The 20,560-nt window shown below is 41.0% G+C and overlaps 1 long non-coding RNA gene across 1 annotated transcript; it reads right to left on the bottom strand.

The window, feature by feature from the left end:
• Window positions 1-1,601: 1,601 nt before the first annotated feature.
• Window positions 1,602-20,287, bottom strand: LOC116064108. The gene is made up of 3 exons (XR_004108460.2): window positions 20,085-20,287; window positions 7,449-7,451; window positions 1,602-1,613 (listed from the first exon to the last, which is right to left on the bottom strand). It is a non-coding gene; the product is annotated as an uncharacterized LOC116064108 (long non-coding RNA).
• Between the last annotated feature and the right edge of the window lie 273 nt (window positions 20,288-20,560).

The following is a 20,560-nucleotide window of genomic DNA, read 5'->3' as shown; positions in this document are numbered from 1 at the left end:
TCTGTCGAACATAATCATTCATTGGCTACTGCTGTACCGTCTCTGTCCCTAGGTAGGCCATATATACCTGTGTCTGCTAATGTTTCGGCCAGGCTCGTTCTAAGATTCTGCAGAGCCGTGATTTTAATCTGGTGTCTTAATCTGATTTTAGCCTTATTTTAGTGTGAGTGTGATAAGTCTCTGGTGGCAGGGGATGAACATTCGCCTGGACTGGTCGATTCTGGACACTGAGATTCTGGTTATGGTTGTGGGGGGTGCGCAAGCTATTATTTGTTCTACTTGCGGGAATTCAGGACACGGTGCTTCCCTCTGCCCCGTGGGAGTGTTTCAGCCTAACGGCACGGCCCCATCTCACCATTTCGGTCAGCAGTTTTCCAGGGCTGGCGTGGATATTCGTGGCCGACAGGTTCATACAGCCAACAATACTCCTATTTGCAATTTTAATGAAAGCGTGTGTACTGTAGGATTTTAGTCTAAAAAGTGACCGATTTGACCAGTCTGGCCCTAAAAAGGCCAGACTTAACCTGACTCCAATTCTTTGGTCACTATTTGTGTTCGTTTACTGGTAGATCAGAGAAATAAAACTCAGGAATCAAATCAAGACCAAGATTCGTCCAGTTAAAGTTAATAACAAGTTTAGTGAAAGATATTGCAGAAATACAAGTACATGTACCTGGATCTGATACAAGGCAAAGTCTATCTCCTTACGGACCGACAGAGTCTCCCCCAGCATCAGGTCCTGCTAAGTTAAAATGCTGTCTATTTATCCATTTCTGTCGCATCCCTGGTGGTGCCCTCATCAGTTTGGATCTGGTCCAGATCTTCTGGCTCCAGCCGGCTCCTGATTAATTTGTAACACTGTATAAAAAACATGATCTTGACTTTCCAATTCTCAGCTCAGAAGAAGAATGCTGCTATTGTTGGATTTCTAACACCTGTGTTTTAATCTCCAGCAAACTTTAAGGAGTTTCCATGAGAGCCAGGTCATTTCCATACAGTGTTACAAATCACGCGCTTGCATAGTGCTGACCATTGTTTTGCCTCGTTCCCTCCCCTGATCAGAGTTTCTTTCTCACCCTTCCTTTAACCCAGGGAAACAGAGACATTGAGGTCAGCCCCATGAACTCTAAAACCTTTTCTCAACCCTTTCACAAAATATATTCTAACAATCCCTCTTTATGCACTGCTCACGCAGTGCATACCATAATAAGTGTGAAACTAAACATTTTAGAAGAATTTCATATCCCTCTTTTTACATAGCAAACGCTATGTAACATAAAAACTACCTAATCTCTAACTACCTAACTGTTAACCTGGACACAATATAAGATGATTAACAACATAAAAAAGAGAAAAAATGGACTACGATACTGGTAATAAAAATGGCAGTGCGGTGTGGTGCGTGTAACCTATATGTAGAATTTAGCTGGTAGTGTAAGCTGCAGAATACATTGCTGTCTATGACTATACTTGGTGGTTACATTTATTTTTGTGGAAATCTCTAAACATAATGGAACAGCAAAAATTTCAACATAAACATCTACTTCTATTAAAATTGTAAAACCACACTTCAAACCTATGTCTTGCTTAAGGCTATACTGACAACAAAACTACTAAAATTAGACTTATGTTTTTAGCTTTTTAGTTTCATTAATTCAAATCAAAAGGCCTATTGAGGCCACGCGCAAAACTGTGAAACAAAGTAGGATCAGGAAAAGAGGATAGAAAAACAGTTGGAGATAGGACGGATGGGAATTGGATAGAGAGGGGGCACTGGGTGGTGACAGGGGATGAATTTGGACCCAGCGAACTAAACTTCTTCTTCCTCTGAGGAAGTATAAATCTCGTAAAAATTGTTAATTAAGATAACTTGGAAGTGGGGCTTCTTGGGTGGCTACCATTTGGGGAGCACCCTCTTTTGATAGGGCCGTAGTTATCAATCTATTGATTAGAGTTCTGAGACAGGGTATTGCTCAACACCTGCAGCAGATGAGGATACCAATAAACACAGCTATGGAAATCAATATTGACATTATCATGTCTTTTCATCTTTTAAACATTCCATGCATCCAATTGGCTACAGACTCACATTGTACGTTACTTAAGCATTAATTTCAATGTTAAATATTGAATTTTTCTGCTAATTTTTTCAAGCCATCAGAGAAGTTGTTCTCAGCTGGTTTAGCAATGCCCCTCTCCGCATCCCATGTGTATTTAGCAAAACGCTGTAATACAATTCAAATTTTGTTTACTGCTTCCCACCAGAAAAGAATGACTCAAACGCCCGCGCCAAATTTGATTGCGTGCAATAAACTTGTCTGGTAGATACGCCTCTGGGTGCATCAAGCTTTATCACACATGCACAATCTGTCATCAAAAGTGCTACCAGGAGTGCCCCTCCTTGCTCGGTACGGGACAGGTTCAAGTGCAGCTTGTGGAGCATGGAAGATACATCGTCGAACTGCCTCCACACAGCCCTACACCTCAGCTCTACTGGCGCTTTGATTAACAAACCATGAGGCCAAGTGGTTACCTATGTCGGTAGTGATGTTAACACCAAGACGAGCTTAGTAGATGCACACGTTTTCCCCTCATGTTCTCGAGGAGCAGGTGTCATTACCTGGAAAAGGTTTAAGTAACAGGTGAGACAATATTTACTGAAGGAAACAGTAAACTCAAATGACTTGTATTTTCCTTTTAGGTGTGAGGTTTAAAGAGTGCATAGCTAAACAGACTAAAGATACATTGCAAACCTGTGACATAATTTTTGTTGTTTTTAATTTTGAATAGGGTCTTACTGTGGAGCATGCTTATGCAATTGTTCCATAGCTGTTTTATCTTTGCGGGTCAAGTCGGTTGGATAGGTGACAATTTAATCTTGCAAAATAAAGGTTGTTTCGGGTTCAGTGACTGGAGGTTCTTGTACGCGGATAGCAATTCTCTCACATGGGTCTTTTCCAGCGACATCTAAACACACCCAATAGATACCCTGGTCTGCCCTGTTTACATTCCTTACTGTCACTATACTATCCCAACTAGGTGACTGGCCATTCGACAGTTTTCTAACTAAGGTCCATCTGGACGTCTGCTCGGTGTCGGCTTTGTAACCCTCGGAATCTGTGTGAGAGTGTTGGAACACATGGTCCCAATTGGTACAGTACTCTGTGCAGAGATAGGCTTGATCGGTAGCCCTTCCTCTCGCTTTGCACACAAATTGTTGTCCTGAACATAGGTCTACAGTAAATGACTGCGTTCTGCCCCTGGTTAATGTAATCGAGTGGGTTGCATAGTGACTTTGTTTTATTCGTCGATGGTCATGGGTAGGCATGGTTGGTATGCTCGGTTGTGTATCAGTGGTCAGATTCAGAGTCAGATTCGTAGCATTGATTTTGGTTATTTTCCTGTTTTTTAGCAGCTGCAGGTCATGCCATATTATTGGTGACAGTATAATTAGTGCAGCTAAGAAGAGGAAACACATCGTTCCCCTGAGTCCGCACAGTCCCGGAAGTCTAAAAGGATGCCACGGGCATCTGTGGTCCATTTTTGGTTGGGCTTCTGGTTAGAGACTCTTTACTGATGAGTCTAGTTCACTTTCTCCTCTAATATGGTTGAGGGATGCAATCTATATATATAGATATACGTATATATGTATACATATATATTTTCTTCACTGGGTTTGAGACGATCCACTAATAACACTTTTCTAGTCTAAAAGACCCCCTTTGTAGCCCAGACTCTCCTCTCCCACTTCGGATCAGTGAGACTAGACTCCTCAGCCCGCTCTGTCTCCCCCAGACAACCCAAATACCTTATTCCAGTGTGATGAAGGTGAATCCAGGTGGTCCTTTCAGTGATTTCAAAGTGGTAGCAGTAGAGAGTAGGACTTGGTATGATTCCACCTAGGGCTGGACCATATGTTTCGCTTTATCACTTCAAGGAGCCCCTAGCCACCGGGTTCCTGATGTTAAGTTAAACAGAACAAAACAGAATTTTTAGCCATAAAACAAATAAGCAAACAGAATTTTCGGCGATATCGATGAAAACAAACAAAAAGAATTGGTTTGAACAAATTTAAACTCTTTTTTTTTTTTTTTTTTTTTTTTAAATCCAGAAAACAAAATACCCAAAATAACACGTTATTTATTAAAACACTTTATTTTAATTTATTACGCTATGCTATCCCTCTTTTGAGGCATGCAAACTCATGTCTCAATAACAAATCAAAATAATGTTTAGTGTTCAAAAGCTGTATAAAATAACAGAAGGTAAATAAATGTTCAAAATGCACTACATAGTGTAAAAGGATGTGTCATATAGCAAGTCCAAATAATACAGAGTCTGTATGTAGCGTTACTAACAAACCCAGCAGAGTCTAATAGAACAGGTTATTTGAAACGAAATCTCATAGCTACCAGAAATGGCTTCAATTATAATCTCAACCAATGAACTGAGAGGAATCAAACAACAACATGTTGTCTATTTCAGGGATCTTCAATATGGGGTAAGTGGCCCCTCGGGGGTCCTCAGAGTTAATGCAAGGAGGGAGTCCTGAATTAATTGAAAGTTATTATTATTTTTATTTATTTTTTTAAAGTTAAAGTGTTAACATGAGTCCAGTATATCATTAGCAAATATAAATCCCCACTGCTCACTGACCTCCAGGGAAGGAAGTCTGTAAAGTAGCCATCCACAGATACAGTAAATCTTAAGGATTCACCACGGCCCATGCATGTTTAGCATTAAAACATGATTTGTAGAACCACAATTCCATGCACTAGGTAGGTAATATCAAGGTGTTAGTACGCCCTACACGTAGGTCCAGTGTAATGTGCAAATGCATTCATAATATATATAGCAGGGGCAGTGTTCCATATCCCTTAAATCACAGGTGTATTTCATATATGATTTGGGTCGCACCAGAAAGTAAGCGCTGTCCAGTGTTTATAAAAACCATCACGAGTTCAAATGTACCCTAGAGCTAATTGTATTAGAAAGTAACAAATATAGGAAGCAAGTTAAAAATGTACCCCAGTACAGTGGTGCTAAGTGTGAGCAACAATATCACAATTTATGTTTGACCGTCAAATGTGAGTGTGTGTGTGTGTGTCTGCGCATCTGGGAAGCCCCACCCTGACTGTTCCCAGAGGGCTCACTAAGAAACCACACCCCGTTTGTAGTCAACCTTGAAATTTGAGCCACTGCACTGGGAAGACACCGAGCAGCACACAACATACAAGTTCACCAAGGGCCACACTGGAAAAGGAGAACCACATCAAGGGCCAGACATGTAGATTGTCGACATGCTTTTATTTAATCAAAAATTAAATGCCTCGCATAATCTTCTCATACATAGTTGGATAGAAATACAAAACGTAAAAAAGGTAAGCAAAAATGCTGTTAGCCATTATAGAAGAAAGTGGCCAAAAGTTTGAAAAAAGCAACAAACTACAAAGAAAACGCAACTAAACTTTAGGTGGGCCAAAATTATTGTAAACCAAATGTGATATGCGGGTCGGATAAAAATCTATTTGGCCAGCTGGCCTTGAGTTTGACACACGTGCCCCAACCTAAAAATAGAAAATAAATAAAAGCAAGCTAAACCCTCAGCTAGGTCCTGATAATATCCATGTACGAGACAGCCGTTGTGTCTCGGAACTTAAAACCCTCTTTTCAGACCTAAGCACAACTCAGAGCAATAAGCAACAAGGAAAGAGTACGAAATGTGTAGCCTATGAGATATCAGTTTCCAAAACTAAGCAAGTGTCAATGCAGGTGAGACAGATGGAGGTACGATGGATATGAGTGAAGCTGTCAGAACTGTGAGACTGCACAACACACAGCAACAGTTTTAGTCACTGTCATGCATTAGATCACTTATCAACTTGGAAATGTCATTCCAATCAGTCTGCGACTCATTTTCCTGTATTAGCCTGTCCCACCCAGTTTTGACAGCTCCACAATAATAGGTTTGTGGGGGGGAAACACTTTGTGTCTGTGTTGTGTGAGCAATAGCGTCTTCAGAGCGTTTGGTAAAGAAAGGAGGAGTTCCTCCATGCTATGTAAACGCACAGCCAATCTACGTCTGGCAACAGAGTAAGAAAATGCAGATAGGCATAGCAGTAGAAGAAGCCAAATCATTTGTGCAAAGAAGTACTAAAGTAAAATTGCAAACAATGGGCTGACGCCAGTAATAATTCAAATCAAATAAAACCTACGTAAAAAATGTATGTAATAAAAATAACATGCCCCAAAGGTGAGGAAAAATAAACAAAAATAGTAATGCAGAAAAGTGCTCATATTTTCGAAAAAGAAAGATCAAAACGGTCAAATCAAACAAATAAGTGTTTCAAACAAAGTAATCCATTCAGCAGGTCTTATAGGTATGACTGTTAGGCAGTTCAAACAATAAAACACCATATTTCATATGTTTTGTTTATACAGGGGAACTCCTAATTTGTCTTTTTTTTTTTTAGTAATATATCAGATTACAAGAATATCTGAACGTATTTACAAAATCCTGATTCTTAAATTAGTGATGTATACAAAAGTAACATTAGTTGTCTTAAAGTTTCTAGGTTATGGTGCTTGTGATATAGCATTTTTAATTTAATTTAAGTGGTTACCCTCCTGAGGTAGAATGTAGTTCCAACACATCACTATTGTCTGCCACAGTTAGCAATTTAGTTGTTACTGACCTCATGTCTTTGCGCAGACAAGAATATTAGGAGTGCCAGTCCTGTTCTGGTAACGAGGCCAGCCAGACGTCACTTGACACGAAGCAAAAATGGACGGCCTGCTGGAGGTTCAAATTTGGAAAGGTTAGCAAACATTATTATTATTATTTTTTGAAGAAAAATGGTTGGAGACTTATAATCAATAATGAGGACAATACATAACGTTTCCGAAGAGCAATTTTTAAGGGGACACAAATAATACAGCCACAACTATACTGGTAAAGGACATGTATGCACAGAGGAAAATCTTAATACTATAATTAGTGTAGCATAGACTGTACCATTATCCTTCTTTTCAGTGTTTCTCTCAATTCAATGAAAAAGCTGACGAAATTTACCAAAATATTCTTCTTTAAAGCCATGTATTCATTTTGAAGTTTACAATCAAGCGACAAAAATACTTTAACACATAATGATTTAGTTTGAAGGAGTGTCCCCATATAAAAGAAATACAATGGTTTTATACAATTGTTAAGTTAGCTGATCATAATGTAAATTAGTGAGCCGCTGGTAAAGATCATCTGCTCACCCTGACAGCCACACACCTCCTAAAATATGAACTAACGTGACATTATATTATACTAACATAACAAACTTTTATTTGACTTTTTATGACTAATTTATTAATTACTATTTGAGAAAAGAGTCATCCTCATCTAATGTCTAATATGAATAAAATAGCCTTGAACCACCTACTTAATACATTCCTGTCACTATCTGATGTGGCTGTGAGTCGAGGGCACATCCTTGATCCCAGATCCTCCGAGTGCAGCAGGCAGTGGACCAAACTACTGAGAGGTCAGGGAGGGGGAACTCAAAATGTTTCTTCATGTTTCTAAACTTAAAATCTACCCCTCCCTTTTTCATCTGGCCCAACAGAGACAGAGAAAAAGCATACCGAAAGTAAACACGGATAAATACTGTTTTCAGGTAGGAAATCGATTGTGGAAGTTAACCTTTATAACTTTTAATCAAATGTGCGTTTCACGAGTTATTGCAATTTAATTTCACAATTTCCATCAGCTAATGGCACTATGGGAAGGCATATTTTCCGTCATTAATAGGAAAACTGTCATCTATATATAGTTCAGAGGAAAGGCAAAGAGTAGGTCAATGGTCAATTTGACTTCTGAGTGAAGAGTACCTGTCGTGAAATGTAAGTCTATACAATCTAGCGACACATGTAACCGCAGCCAACCAGCTTATCTACAGGAGCACTAAGAATTTGACATGTTAACATTGGATCTCCAAGACCAATTTGTGGGGCCGCAGGGTTTATTGGGCAGCCTCATTAGGGTTGGGGCCATTGTGGAGCCTGTTGGTTTCGGCACCGGGGGCCCTGTTGGCTGGGGACGAAAATACATGCCCTGCTGCGTTGAGCCTTGTGCATCCGCCTACTGTATCGACAGGATCTGCGGTAATTTCCTGGTTTACCACACGCATAACACAGACGGTGTGACAGGTTTTGTGGCTGCCTCTGATATCCAGCATGTGATAGACCTGTTCGTCTACCATGCCTATGGAACTGACCCTGAGGAGGCTGATAAGCATAAGCATATTGAGCTAGAGACCTGTAAGGTGGGGGCTGGGCCATTTGGGGTGCCTGTTGCTGAGAAGGAGGTAGCATCTGAGGCTCCACTTGTGGGGCCTGAATATCTGGTTCTGCTTTCTTTGCCTTATTAAGGGTATCTTCCACCTGTTTCAGTAGTATTTTATGCATGCGAAACTGTATACTAGAGACAGAGTCATCCTCTTTTTTGGCCTTCGCTCTCTCCCTATTCATGTGATGACACACTAGATCCATCCATTCATCAATAGGCAAGCGTGACTGTCCCTGCGTGTCTTTTACAGCCTGTTGCACATAGTCAGAAATGCCAGCCATAATTGCAGCTTTAAATAACAATCTAGTGGCAAGATTGTGGTTAGGGTGGGTGCCAGTCACGTCAACCCAATCGGTTTGTGCACGTCTAACGTATTGTTTAGGTGTCTCATCAGATTTTGGCTCTATTTTAGCTAACAATGCCTCCCCTCCTGCAGAGGGAAATATGGCCCTCATGGCCTTCCATACTGCTCTTCTGAATCCCGTAAAAGAGATGCCATCAGGGGCATTAGAGGTTTTAGCCTCTGTTTCTACTTTTGCCAGCAAGGCAATTGATGAGGATGCGCTTATTAAAGCTCTAATATCATCATTTGCTGAGTCATTTGCTGTTGTCCCTTCTACTCCTACAGTAATGTTACCATTTATTTCATATTTCTGTCCTAAGTGGGTGAGTGTAACTAGGCACTGATTAGCTGAGGCTGGCATGGGTAGGGGTGGAGAGTGTGAGGACGGAACGAATGGGTCACTAGGCGAGAACTGCGTGACTGGGGTTGCGGGAGGACAGGAAGGAGGGGGAGAGGTTGAATGCCAATTTATTATTGCTGTGGTGCTATTTTCAGAGTTTTTGATTTTCTTTGATTTTTTGTTCTTGTGGGTGTCAATCAATGTGCTCAATTTGTACACCAATCTCCTTTTCTCATCCTGTTTTGAAAGTTTTTTCTTCAACGCGCATTTAGTAAACACGGACGTTTTTTCTAGTTCTTTGTTCAGGTCGTTTTCCACTTTTAATTCACACTGTAGTGTCTCCATCATCTCCCAGGTTATTGGGTCATTGCTTCCATCCGCGGGTAACATGCCATTTTCCTGGTAATCAGTTTTTAACGCTTTAAGTTTTCGCTTTAACCCATCTTTCCGTTTCGGAACTTCGGCGTTCAGAGTTAATGCAGCCAACATGTTCCAATCTTTTTCAAAGGTCATTTTTGCCAATTCAAGTTATTTATGTTCAAGAAAAACGTTGTGATCGTGTGTTACAGTTTAAGCTGTCATATTCGTGTGCTGAACACTCAGACTGCTGCAGCCGCTCACTAACAGACAGCTCCTCCCCGCCGGAAACGCCCACCTGTAACCTGATCCAGTCACGCTCTGACTGCTGTCTGAGTCTGAGACAGTTCCACTCTGTTTTTCTCCCTCTTTAATATACCAAAACAGGTATATTCTATTTGAGATTAGTTCTAAATACAAAATGCATTACAAATAAAGTCTATTCCAATTAGTATCGTTATTATTATTATTACTATTAGATTATAGGTAGGCCTATATCAGTAATAAACTGAATATGTCAGGTCTACCACAAACGTGTGTCCCCTGAAGTATACCAGAGATATAGTATTATAGTAAAGAGTGGTAAAAACGGGGAGAAGGCAAATCATTACAGCATAACAGGGGCCGAGCGTAAGAAAGAGTGTGTGTGTGTGTACGTCGAAATAGCGCAGGAACAACGGACCATGGCAGGCCCCTCCCCGCTGCTACAGCGACATGTAATCTGATCCTCTCACTCACTAACTGCCGCCTGACAAACGTCTTTCTCTCCAGGCAGCCCACTGTCTTAGATTGTCCCGTAAGCTTTTCACAGTCTTCCTATCTCTTTACACCTCACCAAAAACTGTCCTTCTGTCACAGCGACATACACTTTCTACCGCCAAGCAACCTAACTAACTCACAACAGTCGTTTATTTTATTTATTTATGTATTTTTTATACAAAGTATATGACAATATAGTCCAGAGTGTTAAAACGCTTACTGAGGAATTCATACCAACAAAACACCCAAAAATCAGTGAACCATGTCACTGAAGACTCTTGATCAGTGATATCGGTTTATTCGTCAATCGAGGCTATAGAAAACACCTTATTGAAGATATTTAACTATACATTTAACTAAGGTGTGTTATGGCTGTAAAGGACACCTTTATAGCAGTGTTAAACAATGTCTACGGTGTCTTATAGTTGTGGGGGACACCTTATATCATGAGTAACTATCACTATGGTGTTTCATTAATGAGAGTCAGTCGTAAGAGTTAAAGAATTGACACTCAGCAGCAGTCTAAAGTAAGTAGATTATTGTATCCTATTAACAGTCATATAGGTAGTATTCTATTATATATAAAAATTAGATGATTCGATCAAAAGTGTACCGATCTGAGACGGGGAGTTATCAACCCCTCCCCGGAGTATCTCCTATGATATTATCTATTTAATATACACAGTAAACCCCAAACTACAAAACCTCACACGTACACAGAGAAACAGACAAAGACAACCAAAACAGCTCAACCACAATCAGCACATGTAGAACAATCAGACATCACACAAGCAAAACAGACTATAAAAATGACACACAAGAACAAGTAAAACCGACAAACAGCACCAGATATTACACACAGCAAACAACCATAAACCAATACACTGCCACCAGAAAAGGCGTGAGCCCCTGGGTTTAGAGACAGGAGTGCCCAGAGCTCAGTTTCTAAATAATTTTACAGTCGTACAAGTCAATCTGAGTCCTTACTGCGTGTTCAGTTTTTTGTGCATTTCTGATTTATCTGAAAAAGGCCAGGTAGCGTGTATAGACTTCACTCGAGCCGCGTACCCTTGTCTGATGATTGTTATCACACCAGAGACACCTTTGTCAGACTTCTGTTTGTTCTCATAAAAAGCCGAGCGGTATGTATGGATTTCACCCGAGCTACACGCTCCTGTCAGTGATATTACACACTGAGACACTTTTCAGAGAACAAAACAGGGAAACTTTTCACTAGAGGTAATGCCCTCCATTCCTCAAAAGATGTTGCTCTTGCAGCAAGATACAAAACCCAGACATGCAGTGGGTCACACAAGAAAACCACAGAGTATGTAACAACTATCCGAATTAGAATTTTAGTGGTACCAGTCGAATTTAGAGTCCAGCCTACTATATAAAGTGCACCAAGCTGTGTTGTCAGATATAAAGCTCGTCCAGAATCAATAGACTGTCCTTCACCTCTGAAGGAAAGTTTAAACTTTCTCTTTTTCACTCAAAGACCCAAGAAACGTCATTATTAACCGTTTACACCATCTTTTTCACTCAAAGACTAAAGAACCATTTTCACTCAATAGTTAAACCATCTTTTTCACTCAAAGACTAAAGAACCATTTTCACTCAATAGTTAAACCATCTTTTTCACTCAAAGACTAAAGAACTATTTTCACTCAACAGTTAAACCATCTTTTTCACTCAAAGACTAAAGAATCTGCAGTATCATTCTCTGTAGTTGTAAACCAATTTGAAATGCTCAGATGATACACACTCACCCAGGTCCAAAAAAATTTAGTGTGAGGGCCAAATATTGAGAATTTTTAGCTATATCACGCAATAGGTAATTCTCTCACCTGTTAGTTGTTTCGGTACCGTTTGGACCCGGAGAGGCGAGAGTCTGAGTGGTGGAGGCTGCCAAAAAAGTCTGGACAGCTCCAAGAAACCCATGTCCGATCTCCCCAGCACGTCGCAGGGTCACCATGTAGGATTTTAGTCTAAAAAGTGACTGATTTGACCGGTCTGGCCCTAAAAAGGCCAGACTTAACCTGACTCCAATTCTTTGGTCACTATTTGTGTTCGTTTACTGGTAGATCAGAGAAATAAAACTCAGGAATCAAATCAAGACCAGGATTCGTCCAGTTAAAGTTAATAACAAGTTTAGTGAAAGATATTGCAGAAATACAAGTACATGTACCTGGATCTGATACAAGGCAAAGTCTATCTCCTAACGGACCGACAGAGTTTCCCCCAGCATCAGGTGCTGCTAAGTTAAAATGCTGTCTATTTATCCATTTCTGTCCCGTCCCTGGTGGTGCTCTCATCAGTTTGGATCTGGTCCAGATCTTCTGGCTCCAGCCGGCTCCTGATTAATTTGTAACACTGTATAAAAACATGACCTTGACTTTCCAATTCTCAGCTCAGAAGAAGAATGCTGCTATTGTTGGATTTCTAACACCTGTGTTTTAATCTCCAGCAAACTTTAAGGAGTTCTCATGAGAGCCAGGTCATTTCCATACAGTGTTACAAATCACGCGCTTGCATAGTGCTGACCATTGTTTTGCCTCGTTCCCTCCCCTGATCAGAGTTTCTTTCTCACCCTTCCTTTAACCCAGGGAAACAGAGACATTGAGGTCAGCCCCATGAACTCTAAAACCTTTTCTCAACCCTTTCACAAAATATATTCTAACAGTACTTATGGGAAATGCTATTTTCTTCACATATGCAGTGATTGTCGAGACGCTCATCCCAGGTCTGTTTGCCCACGACGCCTCGCCCCTCTCAAGAGGAAGCAGTTTCAACCTCGAGGTGGTTTCAAGACATTCTGAAGCTCCACCCCTCTACCCCAATAAACCTACGTGTGTTGGCATCTGAACTGTGGTCATCCTAATTCTGTGTTCTTCCATTCCACCTGTTCCTTTTTCCCTTCATTATGCCACCGTTGACAACGCTGTTAAACTTATTAAGTTGGCAGGGAGAGGTGCTTGGCTCTACAAGGCTGACATCACTGATGCCTTTAAGATAGTCCCGATACATCCTTCACAGTGGCCTCTTTTTGGTGTCAGGTGGGATTCCAAGTACTATTTTAGTGTACGTCTGACTTTCGGGTGCAGGAGCAGTCCTTGTATTTTTAATCATGTGTCTGAGGCGCTGTGCTGGATCCTGCTTAACAGGGTTGGGGTTCCTTCAGTGATTCATCTGCTGGATGATTTTCTTCTTGTTGACTCCCCTCTTGATAGTGTTGGCTCGTTGGGACGTTGTTTTCTTTCTCTCTGAGTCCCTCTGTCAGAGGCGAAAACGATTGGTCCTGTTACACGTTTGGAGTTTCTGGGCATCACCCTTGACTCGGTTCGCATGGAAGCGTCTCTTCCGGTGGAGAAGTTGGAACGGATTCGCAGCATAGCTGCATCCTTTGTGTCTGAGTGTAATGTAACGAAGCGGCAGTTGCTCTCGTTACTGGGGCATTTGAATTTCGCTATGCATGTCATTCCACAGGGGCGCTCTTTCATCTCCAGATTACTTGATTTGGCCTCTTCTGTTCCTAACTTGCATGATGTGTTGTCCCTGGATGTCGGCTGCCGCTCTGATTTGCGCTTCTGGTCCCGACTTCTGGAGGACTGGAATGGCCTTTTCTTTTCTTTTTTCTATGACGATGTGATACATTCTTCTGATTTCTTGCGATTTTTCACTGATGCTGCCCCTTCCGCGGGTTTTGGGGGTTATTTTCAAGGGCAGTGGTTCGCTGGTCACTGGCCTCCCAGTTTTTCCCATGCTGACTCCATTGCTCTTTATGAGATTTACCCCATTGCTGAAGCTTGCCGCGTTTGAGAGCGTTTCGGAAGCGGATTTTTGTCCTGTGTGATAATCAGGCTGTTGTTGACATTATTAATAGAGGGCGCTCTTCATGTAGCAAAATAATGCCTTTGATGAGAAGCATCACCTGGTCTTCAGTCACTCACAATTTTATCATTACTGCTCACCACGTCCCTGGGCATTATAACTCTGTGGCTGATGCTTCGTCTCGCTTTCATTTTCAGACCTTTTGGAACCTCTGCCCGGCAGCCAGCCCTGTTCCAGTTGCGCTTCCTTCTCTCACAGAGCTAGCAATTTACTGAGTCACCATCCCTGTCAATCTTATTTAGAAGCAGCTAGGGCTTATATGAGGAAGGGTTTAGCTGTGTCCACTCTGAAAACATATGATTTTGCTTGGTGTACTTTTGCTATATTTTGTGTGTCTATTGGTGTCCCCCTTAAACCTGTTCTCCTGGAAAATATTTGTGCTTTCATTTGTTATTGTACGGATAGTCGCCACTTTAAACCTCAATATACTCGAGGGTTACTGGCCGGTATACAATTTAATATCAGATGTTATGATCCATCATTTCCAAGCTTGTTTTCTACTCCTGCTGTTAAACTTATTTTATCTAAAGCTCACCCTTCGGCCCCCGATCATAGGCAGCCTATTACTTTGAGTATATTGCATAAATTAGTGGCTGTTCTTAGGCATGGTGTATTTTCTTCATATATTGATATGTTACTCGAGGCTGTTGTCATGGTTGCTTTTTATGCTTTCCTTAGGTATATTTATATACTAATATTTCATTCTAGTCATTATTGCTTGAAACTCAAGCATTCTAAAAGAGGTGGTGCCTGTTCAGTCATTGTGGCTCGGACAGGTTCACATTACTCTCCTTTTAAATCTATGATTAGATATTTGTCACTAAGTACAAACTCCCTCTCACCTCTATTTTTGATTCCTGGGTTTTTCCCTATGCATAGAGGTTGGTTTAATCAGCATTTGAAAATAGTCCTCATCAAAGCTAATATGTCTCCCCAGCATTACTCTGGGCATTCATTTAGGATAGGAGCTGCTACTACTGCTGCTAGTCAGGGCATATCTAGTACTTCCTTACAACAGCTGGGTCGATGGTCATCCTCTGCCTACGCATCCTACATCCGCCCGGATACCCATAACATTCTCGAGAACCAGAGATCCCTGAAACCCTAATGGTGGGTATGCATGCATATAACTGGTGGTGGTGTATTATATGGCATTGTGTTCAGTCCTTCCGAATTTAATCATTATGTGATTGTGATTGTATTTGCAGTGGCCGTGTTTTCATCAGGCTTCGGGCCATAATAAACGCAAGCTTTCACTTGCACCGGCTTGTTGCCGAGTTATTGCAAACGGCTGTGTGCCGTGTTACATATTTTTGTTTGCTTTTATTTTTCCCCATCCCTTTTCAAATTTTATTTTCCTTTCTTGTTTTGCATTTTATTTTTTATTTATTTGCCTTTCTTATTTTTCCAGCCTGACGGCTGAGGTTTTGGTTTGCTCCAGCACTCGCCGAGGTTTGGTTACGGCTCTCGCCGACATTTTATTTGCCTTTCTTATTTTGTTTTTATTCACAGGTCTGATGGCTATGGATCTTGGCCAAGATTCCATCTGTTTGTTATTTTGCGCCGGTCGTATGCCGAGGTTTAGTTTTATACCGGCGAGCGCTGAGATTTAATTTGTTTTGGGCTTAGCCGATTTTTATTTCATGGTGGTGGGCAATAGCCTAATCTTTCTGATTTTGTTAATTACTGCAATTGTATAACTTTGCTTTCTCGTTCGTTCTATAGATTCGTGTGGGTCATGTGGTATGTATACGCCGACTAGTCTTCTTCACTAGTCGTCATTTTTGGGGGATATGTTTGGGTTCATCTACCCTTTATGACATAGCCTATGGTTTCGATGGAGTTCAATCTCCAGAGATTATATAATACCCATTTCATGTTTGTCGATACAATAAATATGTTCATATTTGCTAATGAAGTATCTCCTGATTGAAATTCTGTGTATATTAGTGTTACATTTTATCTTTCAAATAGAGGTTTAAAAACAAGCACATATCGGCCAAAATAAATCGGCAGCATTAATCGGCCATCGGCTGACCCTGATTTCTAAAGATCGGCATCGGCATCGGCCAGAGAAAACCATATCGGTCAACCTCTATTTGAAACAAACGTCAGCAATTGTCAGGCCGGAGGCCAGGACTCAGACGCAGACCAGAGGTTAGTTGCAATTAAAGGTGATTTTATTGAATGGAACACACAGAATGAGGTTTGGGAGGCCGGTGGTCCGGAGGAGTCAGTGAGGGAACAGGATCCGGGCTCCAGAGCTCAGGGTCAAGCAGAACAGGGTTTCAGGCACAGCGCGGGATGGCAGGCTGAGGTGAGACAGGTTAGCAAACAGTAATTCTCAAACGGGATAGTTCTTAGATTAGGCAGGCGTATAATCATACAGGTAGATTCAACGATCCGCTGGAGACTGGAAAGTTGGCCTGGCTTATAAAGGGAGTAGATGGTAGATCAGGAGCAGGTGTGCAGAGTGGTGTGATGAACCTCAGGTGTGTATGCCGGAGCTCAGTGGCCACGCCCACCGGTGGCCTACAGAGCATGAGAGGGAGAGCACAACACAGAGACGGACAGCAAAACAAAAACACACCAAGCATACAGCAGCACACCAAAAAGGGAAAAAGAACACAAAAACTACATTCGCACACATACTACGAAGAAGGCCAGGGTCACGGTCAGTGGACCGTGACAGCAATCCAATGCAATCTCTGATGACAGAATATTCAGTGAATAGGCTTCCTGACAACATCTCAGTGCAAATTCCAAAATTGTTGGTCTATTTATTTCCACGGTTCAACACACTGAACACCCAGGTGTAGTTATCACTACGTGTACATTATAAGACGAGAACATTTGGCTGTGCAATGGCTTGATTCATTCCTGCCAGTTAGTGCATTGTCCCTGTGGAGAAGTTAAAGACTACATGTATTATTATTATATATGATATAATGAGTTACGTTTTATTTCATAACTCAGACTAAATCGTTTAGTCTATTTCTTTGTAATGTGAAATTGAAATGAAATATGGACTATTACAATCAATAATATGTAAGTAGTATGTATGAAATTAATTAAAAGGAATCCATTTCTGTAAAAAAGAATCTCTCTGTCTGTTGTGTGTGTGTGTCCAGTTATAGCCTAGGCCTACCGTGATCATATACTGCACAAAAGCTCCACTCACCCCTAGACTATTTAATTGTATAGCCTTGTTAGGCTATGTGCAGGGTGGGCCAACTTCTTTTATGAGATACAGAGACCCCCTTAAAGACCAAAAGATCATTCAAGTACTGTCCCAAACATAAATGATGGTTAAGGTTAGATTAGATTAATATGAATCATGTAGCTGCTATAGTTCAGGTCAGGTCGGGGGGGGGGGGGTAACTGATGATAACACGTCTGTGTGTGTGTGTAGTCTCAGGTACACAGCACTGAGCAGCTGCTGCTTCACACGCTAAGAACAGAGAGAGGGTGTGTGTGTGTGTGCGTCTGTGTGTGTGTGTGTGTGTGTGTGTCTGTGTGTGTGTGTAGAAGCTAAATGTCTCCAACTAATCCATTCATGTAGAAAATAATCCAGCCATTATTCACTGTGAAGATAATGGTAAATCCAGCCTTACTAGTGTGTGAATGTTTGAAGGATGTAAAAACAGCATTTAAAGTGTGATCACAAACATAAATGATGGTTAAGGTTAGATTAGATTTATATGAATCATGTACAGTGCTCAGCATAAATGAGTACACTTAAAAATCATCTTTTGGAAATTGATCTTAATGCCTTAATTAAAAAAATGAGGAAAAATTCAACCTTTAAGGACACCAATTTTCTTTGTGAATGAATAATGTATCGTGAATAAATAAATGTTCTTCAATCTCTAGGTATGGTGAAGGGTATGTGATGATGTGGGGGTATGGTGAAGGGTATGTGATGATGTGGGGTATGGTGAAGGGTATGTGATGATGTGGGGTATGGTGAAGGGTATGTGATGATGTGGGGTATGGTGAAGGGTATGTGATGATGTGGGGTATGGTGAAGGGTATGTGATGATGTGGGGGTATGGTGAAGGGTATGTGATGATGTGGGGGTATGGTGAAGGGTGTGTGATGATGTGGGGTATGGTGAAGGGTATGTGATGATGTGGGGTATGGTGAAGGGTGTGTGATGATGTGGGGGTATGGTGAAGGGTATGTGATGATGTGGGGTATGGTGAAGGGTATGTGATGATGTGGGGTATGGTGAAGGGTATGTGATGATGTGGGGGTATGATGAAGGGTATGTGATGATGTGGGGGTATGGTGAAGGGTATGTGATGATGTGGGGTATGGTGAAGGGTATGTGATGATGTGGGGGCCAAGGGAACTTTATCAGGATGCATAGTATCCTGGATCCATGAAATAACTGTCCTTTCAAAATAAAAGTCTGCCTGCCTCTATGGGAATTTAACATAGGGCTGTACTGACTTATGACCCCTGTATTTTAAGGAGGAACATTTATTTATTCATGATACATTATTCATTCACAAAGAAAATTGATGTCCTTAAAGGTTGGATTTTTCCTCATTTTTTTAATTAAGGCATTAAGATCAATTTCCAAAAGATGATTTTTAATTCCTCTTTTTAGTCAAATTTAGCATGGGTGTCCTCATTTATGCTGAGCACTGTAGCTGCTATAGTTCAGGTCAGGTCAGGGGGGGGAGTAACACGTCTGTGTGTGTGTAGTCTCAGGTACACAGCACTGAGCAGCTGCTGCTTCACACGCTAAGAACAGAGAGAGAGAGAGTGTGTGTGTGTCTCTCTCTGTGTGTGAGTGTGTATGTGTGTGTGTGTGTGTGTGTGTGCCGGGCCCTTGATCAAGCATTTGTGTTTTTTTTAATCATTATTTATCAGCCTTATTGGGTGGGGAGAAAGCTCTGCCTCTCCAGCTCCTCCCGTAGCTCTGGGTGTCCTGACCTGACCTGAGTGGGAGGTAAACTGGACTACATCGTGTCCCCCCTCTGCAGCACTGTTGTCAGCCGGTGGGTCAGCATGCAGACCGTGGTGAAGGACAGTATTAATTAGGTGATGAGACCGTGGTGAAGGACAGTATTAATTAGGTGATGAGACCGTGGTGAAGGACAGTATTAATTAGGTGATGAGACCGTGGTGAAACAATTGCGGTAGGATTGGTTGTAAAAAGTCATAAAAAGTTATAGTATAGTATGTGTATGAAGTATGAAGGGAGGAAGTAAAAATTACGTATTAAGATTTATTTATTTATTAAATACATTTCTTCAAACAGTTAAAGTGCAGAAATAACTCAAGTAGAAGGTTCAACGCCTCATTTACCTGCAGTAACACATGCTAACATATGCTAACACATGCTAACATAGCATACTCAATATAAAATATGCTAACACATGCTAACATAGCTAACACATGTTTCATATAATATAGTCATATGTAGGCATGTGTTAGCAGTGTTAGCATATATTAACATGTGATAACATATGTCTTAGCTTAAATTTGTTAACACATGCTAACATCACATTACATAATTGCAGTATTAGCATATGTTAGCATTTTAGCATATTTTAACATGTGTTTGCACATGTTAGTTTACACATACTTCTATCACATGCTAATATATACTAAGATGCTAAAATATGCTGACATATGATCCAGTCAGTTAGCATGTGATAGCATAAATGTGTTAGCTTACATTTGCTAAAATGCTAACACATGCTAACTGGTGCTGAAACAGAATGAGGAGACAGTTGTTAGCAACGTTAGCATCATCCGTCCTGAACTCTGATTGGCTGCTCGCGGCGTCTTTGGTCCCGTTTTCATTCTTCTTTAACTAAAGTCTGTTTGTTTCCTTGGCTGTGTTTCTACGGCAACTAACAAGCCAAGTTTAGTTCAGCATACTGCTTCCTGCGCAGCGACATCACTTCCTGTCGGACATGACAGCTGAAGACTGTAACAGAGTTTAGCAGCACTTTCAAGACACGCTGGGAGTCTCCAAGAGACGAAAAGGCCCCAAAACACCTCAAACTAAATATCAAAAACATAAAATATGTAACAAAAACATCATGCCATCTGGTGACGGACCGACTGTGAAGACACGATGTGAGCATGTGCAGAGACTCCACACAGATGCATTGTGGGTAAATGTGAGGAGGATTCTGGGTGTGAAGACACGATGTGAGCATGTGCAGAGCTACGGCTACACCACTGGGACAAAATGTAACTGGTCAGAGCCCAACAACGCTCACTTTCACTGGCTGAACTCAGCTGCCATGGTCCCTGAAAGCACCTATATATATATATATATATATACACACACACACCCACACACACACACACACACACACACACACACACACACACACATATATATATATATATATATATATATACACACACACACACACACACACACACACACGTATATTTTTATATATACATATATATACATACATAAATATATATGTGACAAGTTACAATTTAAAAAAAATGCTATTTCCCCGAACATTAGGTCTCTTTTTCTCATCATTTGGACCGT

Source organism: Sander lucioperca, chromosome 9 (assembly GCF_008315115.2).
Source record: "Sander lucioperca isolate FBNREF2018 chromosome 9, SLUC_FBN_1.2, whole genome shotgun sequence".
NCBI lineage: Eukaryota > Metazoa > Chordata > Actinopteri > Perciformes > Percidae > Sander > Sander lucioperca.
This window is presented reverse-complemented; position numbering and strand designations above follow the sequence as displayed.